Source organism: Rattus norvegicus, chromosome 3 (assembly GCF_021556685.1).
Source record: "Rattus norvegicus strain SHRSP/BbbUtx chromosome 3, alternate assembly SHRSP_T2T, whole genome shotgun sequence".
NCBI classification, from domain to species: domain Eukaryota; kingdom Metazoa; phylum Chordata; class Mammalia; order Rodentia; family Muridae; genus Rattus; species Rattus norvegicus.
Window position 1 is genome coordinate 151589148 of NC_141536.1, and position 6832 is coordinate 151595979.

Genomic DNA, 6832 nt, shown 5'->3' on the forward strand with positions numbered 1-6832 from the left:
TTCTCTAAGAACATGCTTTAAGGCCTTGGAGAAACTGAGATCCTGTGGAACTCACTCCAGCGTCTCAGCTGGCTGGCTCCCTCCATTGGATCTGGCTCTCTACATGGAGCCTGACCCTGGGACCCACCTCCAAAGCAGCCCTCAATCTGCAGGCTGTTGAAGCTGGATCATTATGCTGGGTCCCCCATTCTGTGATATCAACCCATCCGACACAGGCTAGCCTCCGACTTCACGAAGAATCGGAAACTGTATGATCCATTAGGCTTTGTCTGGTGTCTCGATCATCTTTCAAACACTGGGGCCCCGTGACTGGAAGAGCATGGGAGGGAAGGGTGGGACCCTTCCCCTCAACTTCAGCTGTGTGATTGAGGGCAAGCCGGGGCTCGGGAAGCCTTTTTGGTTTGGAGATGACTAATCTGGCTCTGGCCTGAGAATAATTCCAGTCTGGCTGGCTGGACGGCCCGTTTCCATGGTGACGGTTGTTATTGGTAACTGAATAAGCATCTCAGAGAACAGCTCTGGAGTTGATGGCTTTCCCTTCCAGTTGGAGTTGAGAGGAGCCAGGCTTGGGCTGAGATCCTCAGCGTGGACTCACTGCTGCAGTGTGAGGTCTGGCAAACTGAATCCACCTTTCTATTTCCCCCCTGAATTCTGCGTCCACAGAAGAAGACACAGACTAACTTGTTCTCTGTGTTCTAGTGTCTTCAGAGATGCTGAGGGGCACAGGGGCATACCAAACTTGAACCCTGATTTGTCAGCTCCTGAATTGCTTGCTCAGTTTACTGCCTTGCCTCTGTCCCGCCTGCCCCTCCCCCACCCGGAGCATACACAGAAGCCTTATCAGACCCCCCTCCCAGTGACACCATCAGCCTACTTAATTATATGCGGGGACAGTTAGCATATTCCACAAGTGACTGCTAGTCCAGAGACTATGCTAGAAATGGCTAGTCAGGGAGACTCCCTTAGATGAGGTGACCCCACAGTTATCAGGCAAGCAGGGCACAGAGTAACTGCAGAGATCTGCTGGCCAGGTCCTGTCTCAAATTCCTTGTGGTCCGCTCTACATTTCTTCTCCCTCCCAGAGAGGAACAGAAGCCAGACCACTCTGTGGACGGCCTCTGGCCATGGTGCTAATTCCCCATCCTCCCTCCCCCTTCCACTGCCCATCTCCCTCCGTTTCTCCCTCCCTTCTCTCCATCTCCTTTCTCCTCTTGCTCTGCAAAAATCATTTCAGCACAGTTTGCCCTTGTTGCTTTCCCATGAACTTTTTTGGAATATCTGTCAGGTCCAGAGCCGTGCTGCCTGCCGGCTGTGCAGAGTGGCTGTACAAAGCTTACACTTCAGTTCTTGAAGGTCCCATCCCACAGCAGAAAAAAGAAACATGTGTGGGTGCTGGCCGGCCACCCACATTCGAGGTGTGGTACTCTTCTTTGGGGACCTGTCTCAATGGCTTCTGATAGACCTGTTACCTCCCTCCACTGTGAAACTGCCTGCCTCCTTTTCTCCTTGGATGTGATTGTTGGGGTGGCTCCAAGCTCGACCCCAGGTGGCACTACCTACGGCTCCTTACTTCAGTTCTTACCTATTCTGCAGCTCCTCAGAGGAAACCTGCCAGCTCACGCCTCTGCTCCAGGCTATGGACCTGTGTCACTAGGGACCGTGCCACAGCTCCTAGATGACCCTAGAAGTTCATTTACAGTTGAACACCATTCTTCCTCACACCTCCACAGACCCCCGTGTTAAAGTGCTGCTCCTCAGTGTAGTGCTAATAGGCTCGAAGGAAACTTTAGAAGACAAGGCCTAGAGGGAGGCCTTAAGTCACTGGAGGCTCCTTGAAGGGAATCATGGGACCCTGACCCTGCGTTTTATCTCTCTTCTTGGCCAGGGCATGAATAGTTTGTTTTTTTTTCTATCACACTAATGAGCCTCACTGCAGACCACAGAGCGGGACCATGATCATGGCAGCAACTCTGGTGTTTGGTTATAAGATGACTCACCAAACCTTCTCTTCTGGTTCTCATTTCCTGCCTCCCGGACAGAGCTGCCCTTGCAATGGTCAAGGCAGGTGCCTTAATTAGGGTTTCATTGTGTGAAGAGACAACATGACCAAGGCAATTCTTTTTTTTTCCCCCCATTGGTGTTCTGTATCCATGCATGTCTCTGAGATTACAGACAGTTATGAACTGCCATGTGGGTGCTGGGATTTGAACCCGGGTTCTTTGGAAGAACAGCCAGTGCTCTTAACTGCTGAGCCATCTCTCTCCAGCCAGACCAAGGCAACTCTTATAAAGGAAAACATTTACTAGGGGCTGGCTTACAGGTTCAGAGGTTCCGTCCATTATCATCATGGTGGGAAGCATGGCAGTGTGCAGACAGACATGGTGCTGGAGGAACTGAGGGCTCTACATCCTGATCTGAAGGCAGCCTGGAGGAGAATGTTCAACACTGGGCGGAGCTTGAGTAGTAGCAGACCTCAAAGCCCACCCCCACAGTGACACACTTCCTCCAACAAAGCCACACCTACTTCAATAAGGCCACACCCCCTAATAGTGCCACTCCCTATGACCAAGCATTGAAACACATGGATCTGTGGGACCCAGACCTATTCAAACTGCCACAGAAATGGGGGCTTTTCCTCATACTTTCTCTTCCCCACTCCTACATCCAATTCCCCACCAATACCTGTTAGTTCGTTCCCGAAAGACATAGACTCTTCCCATATGGCCGCACCTTTGCACCACTGTCTTAATCTGCGTGGTGGGTGCTTGCTTGGAACTGCTATGCGTCCTTTGCAGCCCCTGACCATTGATACTATAGTTAGAATGTCTTTAAAATTCAAACGAACTTCCTCAGCCCCCGCCCCCTGCCTACCACCTCCCACACACCTCTCTGCTTCTTAAGATACGGGGACAGATGCGTCCACTGCTTTCAGTTTAGACCCAGACCGTTTCAACTCTGGTGGCAGGACAGCCATGATCCTGTGTGACTTGTGGGGCTGAGTCAGCAAAGTCTTTCCCCTGGGTTCAAAGCTCATAGATAGGGCTTTCCTGACTAAACTCCCTCCTGTTCCTGTGGAGCAGATGTGAGGGAGGCCCTGGTTGTGTGGGTTTCTTGAGTGTTAGTATTTAGGAAGAACCAGAATCTCTTTGGGTAGGGGGTGTGGTGTGAGGGCAGGCAAAGCCCTTGGTGGACAGGGTTCCTCTGACCCCTCTGCTTTTATACAGCATTGAATAGGTGCCCAGGTAAAGTCTACCCACCTCCGTGGGCCTCTATGTAAGAGCAGGCAAAGGTCAGCAGGGGGCTCATGGATGGCTGTGATGCAGACAAACACCAGAGAGAGGGATGCTATCAGAAAATTAACAGATGACAACCTCCACACAGTCAATTTCTAACCCCCTTGAAAGGATCTTTAGGCATCTAATTGACACATTTCGAGAGACACACTGACTAGTTAGACATCAATTGACACCCTTATTAAATATCAATTAACACATTCCCTAACTTGATATTTAATTAGCTTTCCGGAGCTGTTCTTTTAAGGGCCAATTAAACGCCTGGAATATTCGTACATGCTGATCCCACCGCTAAGCGATTGCCCATGAATCCTCGTCACGAGTCCTTCGAAGCGGATTTCAAAATACATGCCAGGACCGACAGCCAGAATTTTAAGATCCATCACTGCACGACTAACAAGCCGTATTCTCTCCAAGATTACAAATAAAAGGCATAAGCAGCTCTTGGACTGTGGGTAACTCTATTTCCTGATTGTAGAAAAACTGTTAAGGCAAACAACCCAGACCTCTGCCTCCAGGCAGAGTTGCGATGCATTTAATTGTGGTACTATTAACTATATATACATATCATGTACTAAAGTTCACAGTAGAGGTCACCAAGAGGTCACTGGGACAGTTCCACAGGGGAAGCAATCACGATGACCCAGGGGTCTCGGTGAAGTGGGGTGATTCATCAAAGAAGGATCTTACATCGGGGAACATTGTTTCCTGCTGTCCAAGGATGTCTTGTGGGCTAGCCTAGATTAACTTCAGACCATAGCTTAGGCTAGCCTGTGGATATTATAGGGTTCATATAGTAAGGGTTACCAGATCCTCAGTCATGGGGAGAAGTTACTGGAGGTGGTAAGGTCCCTGTCACCAACAAACAGGGTGTGGGAAGAAGCTAAAAGCCTGGGTCACTCCTGGGGGGATTAGGATCGGCTTCCAGGATTCATGCCTAGGGACTTACACTCCCTATGTCTCTGACTGGAAGATCTTTGCTATGCCATCCCCTCTGTGTGGCTCTGTCATCACCATCACCTCTCATAGAAGATTCCCTGGATCGGTGAGGTCCGTTATATCCACCCAGCAACTTCCAGTTCTTAGGCACATTGAAAGCCGTGTAACAGACACTAAGAGATGAGAAGACTGAGTGAGGCAAACAGCAACATGTCCCAGGGTTCACAGCACCACTCCGGCAGAGCTCAAAGGAGAACACTGTCTTTTTTTTTCTTTTCCTGCTGGACCAGCAGCCTAGCCCCGAGGACACGTGCTGAAGAATGGAATTTAGGGTTAAAATACCCATAGCGCTCCCAATCCTAACCTATATTTAACAGGCCTAATTTTGTATGAATAGTGTCCATTAAATAATTAACGTTCCTGAAAATAGTCAGGGCTCTTTTATGCCTTTTTATTCCTGGAACATCAAACCCTTTCAGATCATCATTAATTAAGACTCTTGATGTGCCCCAGAGGTAGCCAGACACCTGCAGAAACTTGGTAATTGGTTCTGAATCCCGAGACAGTCTGTATTTCAGAGTCTGCCTGATTCCGGGGCTGCTGAGGAAGTGGGAAGAGGCTTAGCAGGCAAGATCCAGGCACGGGTTGGTCCCCTGGACTGCTGGTATCAGCCACGCGTCACCCGCACTTTTCTGTCCACCGCCACATGTGTGCCACTTGACCTCATGACGGATGGAATCCTCTCCCTGCATGTGGAAAACGTCGGTAGCTCAGACCCTCAGCTGTTTCTTCCAAAGTGGCTGATCCACACCGAAAACCTCGGCACATCCCCACACACCGGGGTCGGGATGGAGATTTACCCCGGCTTATTTTATTTTTTATTTTATGAGAGAGGGTCTCACTGTAGAATGTTGGCTGCCCTGTAGCTCATGATCCTCCTACTGCACCCCCCAAGGGGGGAGCGTATAGGTCGGTGCACCGTGCACCGTGCACAGTTCCCGGTTGCTTTAGCCACACATTTGATTCAGGGTTTGACCACCCCTTAGGTAGCTTGGCTGATGTTTTGAAGCCAGTTTAGCTGGGGTGTGCCAGGAGGGAACTGAGGGTCTGCTGACCTGGCTTCTGAGGTACAGCTGAGGATAAGCTCCAGGGACATTTCCTCAAGTTGTCCAGTTGCTGACAGTTTCTGTCCGGGTTATCACCACCACCACCACCACCACCACCACCACCACCACCACCACCACCACCACCACCACCACTGCCACCGCCCCACCATCACCACCACCACCACCACCACCACCACCACCACCACCGCCCCACCATCACCACCACCACCACCACCGCCGCCGCCCCACCATCACCACCACCACCACCACCACCACCGCCGCACCACCACCACCACCACCACCACCACCACCACCACCGCCGCCCCACCATCACCACCATCACCACCACTACCGCCGCCGCCGCCGCCGCCCCCCCCCCACCACCGCCCCACCACCACCACCACCACCATCATCATCATCTTCATCATCTTGTTATTGTGACTTATATTTTACTCTCTCTCTCCCCTCTCCCCTACGTCTATGTGCGTGCACATCACACTGCAATTGTCAAGATCAGGAGGCCAACTTGCACAGTCCTCTCCTACCGTGTGGGTCCCAAGGTTCACACTCAGGTTATCAAACTTGGTGGCAAGTGCCTTTACCCACTGAGACATCTTTCTGGGCCCTATCTAGAGCCTGGGTACTCTAGAACCCGTCATCCTCCTGCCTCAGCGTGCGGAATACCGGGATTCCAGTGCGTGCTAGGGGGCCACCACACCTGGCAGTGAGCCTTTCGTGCTCTTCACATCCCTCCAGGCCTGCAGGACCAACCCTCCTAACCACCCCTGCCATTCATTAATTCAACAAATCTTCACTGAGCAATTACTATGTGCTTTGTGCCATTTAAGGCACTGGAACCTTGGCGGTGACATAGAGGAGCTCATCAGTGAGTGATCCCTGGTCACTCCTGAGATGCGATCCAGGTTTTATTTTGTGTGTGGGTGTCTTTAGGTAAATGTGTTGGGGGTGAGGCAGCCTCAGGGGCTGAGATGAGTGTCCATTCATTCCCAGTGTGTTACTTTTGCATATCTATGAGAAAATAACTGATAAACTAAGGAGAGAATATGTCTTTTGGCTCACAGTTTCAGAGGGCTCCAGCCATCATGGGGGTGGGGGTTGTAGGTCATCTCACATGGTGGCAGGAAGGAGACAGGGAGATAGGAAATATCTCCCCAGCAGTCCGCTCTCAGTACCCTCTTCCTCAGGCTGGGCCCCACGTCCTAAGTTTCCAGAGCCCTCTGCCTCCCCAAAGCAGCGCTGTGCTGGTAAAGTGATGTTAAAGTAATTAAGTCTTCAGGCCGGCAGACTCTTAAAGATTGCATTTCAAAGCCTGCACATCACAGAGATGTTTTTATTCTGTGCCTTAAAAAAAAAAAGAGCCCTGTGATTAATTTATTTTGAATTAATCACCTAACACATCTCACAGTTTGTTGACAAACATCGGTGAATGACGCATCTCCTCTGATTGAGGAGGAAATGCAGAGGGAGGGGATC

At 50.8% G+C, this 6832-nt stretch overlaps 1 long non-coding RNA gene across 1 annotated transcript; it reads left to right on the forward strand.

The window, feature by feature from the left end:
* The first annotated feature begins 490 nt into the window (after positions 1-490).
* LOC134486309 (uncharacterized) lies at positions 491-3735 on the forward strand. Its single transcript, XR_015684996.1, has 2 exons — positions 491-609; positions 3518-3735. It is a non-coding gene; the product is annotated as an uncharacterized LOC134486309 (long non-coding RNA).
* The last annotated feature ends 3097 nt before the right edge of the window (positions 3736-6832 follow it).